A 2,781-nucleotide genomic window follows, 5' to 3' on the forward strand; every position below is an offset into this window, starting at 1 on the left:
GGGAGGTTTTTTTTTTTTTTTTTTTTTTTTTGGAGGCAGGGATGAGATGCAAATGACCATAGCCAACTCTGGAGAAAGCTCTGATTGGGTTTTCTCTCCTGTGGTGCTCCCACTCCCAGCACAGAGGAGGAGATGACTTTGCAGCTGGAGAGGTGAAAGTTAGATAGCAGAATCATGGGTTAAGCAAAGCAAGTTAGGAAATCTTTAGACCTGGGGGTATGTGGCACCATGAATGGACATCACTAGACATGCAAACCAATGTGCAATGCAGGCGTTGCTGGGAGCCCAGAGGGCCTACTGGCTGGGGCTGCCACTGCTGAATGTGCAGCCTGGTGCCAGGGGGTGGGCCGTGAGTGCTGCCCAGCCGTCGTGGGCTCCTTTATGCCCAGAATACCAATGACACCACCCCCACCCCCAACCTCAGCTCCAGGGCCTTTGCTTCCCTCTGCTTTCCCAGGCTCTCTTTCCTTTCCCTCCTCTCTCTTCCCTCCTCCCTCCTCAGACTCTAGGCAAAGCCCCTGGCATGGACTTTGGGCAAGACAGCCAGATGCCTGGATTCTGTCCCCTGGATACCAGTGGTGGCACCAAGGGTAGCACGTGGTGGGGGGGTGTTGATCCCTTAATCTCCAGCAACAGCCCCAAAATATCTCAAGTAAAGGGAGATGGCCACAATGCAAAAGCAGCATTGGGGTAGGTCCCTGGCCTTCTGTCTAGACTGTACCCTAAGTCCCTACTGGGAATTCTGGACTGCTCCCTACTGGGTGCCCCAACAACCCCTTCATCACTGCCTGGGCTTCCACTCCCAGTGCTGTGGACTTGGTCCCAAACAGCTTTAAGAAGTTCACCAAAAATCTCCTCCCCAAATCCTTGAGGATCTAAAGGGAAGATTCTGGTCCCTCTCCAGAGATCCATCTACTGTAGGGACAGGACAGGAAGACCTGAGGGTGCTGGGTTGTAAGGTTCTTCAGCAAGAAAAATGCCCCAAGCAGGAAATCTAGACTAGAGGGGACAGAGCAAGATGCCTGAGAGAGTATGGGGAGGAAAAGACCTCTGTTTATTCATTTCATTAAACAAATATTAATTGAATGCCAGTTATGGACCAGGTACTGTTTTAGGCCTTGGGAAAGCAGTCCCAAGTCCTCTAGTGGGGAGGGAGGATCTGAGAAGGCCTTTGGGGACAGGTCTGGGCAGTGCCTGAATAGCCCAAGGACCTCCCTTTGCTCCCCTCAGACTTTGCATCTCAGAGCTGAAAGAGAACCCCCCTACCCTAGGACAGTCTCAGCATGGGCGTGTGTGTCCAGTCTGCCCCCACATGGACTCTGCAGGGCTTGAGGCCAGCCAGGCTGAGCCAGTCAACCAAGTGGCTGAAATTCAATCCCGGTAGTGGCTCAGATGTAACCCCAGCTCTTGCCTTGGGAAAACCTGGCTGAGGCCAAAAAAGGCAGAGAAAGTGACCTTCCTTACCACTTGCCTTCAAGACAAGAGTGGTATGGGCACACATTTTGGTGCCCCAGGGGAGTCCAACCTTGACTGAGGCCAGCAGCATCTGGGTCTGGACAAGGGATTATACCAGATAGCCTGTCCTGAGAGGCAGACCCCTGGAGGGAAACCATACACAGTGAGAGAACAGAAAGCTGCTGCTGTGAAGATGAGGGCTCTGGGGTCATAGGCACTGAGGTCAAACTCCTGTTTTACCATTTGCTGTGGCAAACCTCAGGTCTTAGTTTCTCTGAAACTATCTCCTCTTCTGTACTATGGGTGAAAAACATCTACAGCACTGGGTAATATCTAGTGCATTTGGGCTGGGTAAAGGAAACCCCTGGCCCATGGCTTGGGCTCCGCAAAATCTAGTGATTTTTCTTTGCCAGTCACACGCACGCGCACACACACACACACACACGCATGCACGCACACATATACACACACAAGCACACACATGTGCACCGATAATCTGCGCCAGATCTCTTGACCAGAAGGTCAGTGGAGCACTTCCCTGTGAACGGGATGGAGGACTCATTATTTGAGAGTGCAGTCCTTTCTTGAGGATTTCTCAGGGGAGGAAATGAGACCCTCTCTGAGACTTTTACAACATTTCCAACTGGAAAAATTTATCCCAAAGTCTAACGCACTTTGAACTGGCATTGCTGATCAGGGACTTTATTAATTACAGAGCCGTGCATCTTGACCCATGGCCATTTGACTCTCCACCCCGTTTCTGTTTGCTTTCTGAGAGGAGGCAAGAACTAAAACCTGCCTCTGTCTAGCCTCTCCAGATCTCAGAAAGGGACCCTTGGGGACTGGCTGAAAGCAAACAGTATCGATGGAAGCAGGAAGAATGAAAGTCAGATTTCAAGTAGAACCTCCTGTCTCAGGAGGAAAATGTCTCACGTAATCTTAGGTGTCTTCTAGACTAGGAAACCGAGACCCAAAGAGGTGAACTGACTGCCCAGGGTCACACAGAATGTAAACTGGCTGAACCATGACCGAAAGCCCAGTCTCCTGACTTCCAGGCCAGAGTTTTTGCCAGAGCTCCCCAGAGGTCTTTCTCAGGGGAGAGAAAAAGAGGGAGAAGAAAGAGACGGGGAGAGAGAGTGTGGGCAGCTCGCCTCCCTCTTCCACGTGCAGCACAGCTGGCTGCCTCCCAGCCTCTCAGTCCCTGGGGAGTTTTCCAGCCTCTCTGGTTGAGAACAATCAATCTCCTGCCTCTACCCACCCACCAACACTGCCCATCCAGGCCAAAGCTGAAGCCATGATCCAAGTTGAGGAAACAGAATCTCCCCT

Source organism: Galeopterus variegatus, unplaced genomic scaffold (genome assembly GCF_000696425.1).
Source record: "Galeopterus variegatus unplaced genomic scaffold, G_variegatus-3.0.2 Scaffold33, whole genome shotgun sequence".
Taxonomy (NCBI): domain Eukaryota; kingdom Metazoa; phylum Chordata; class Mammalia; order Dermoptera; family Cynocephalidae; genus Galeopterus; species Galeopterus variegatus.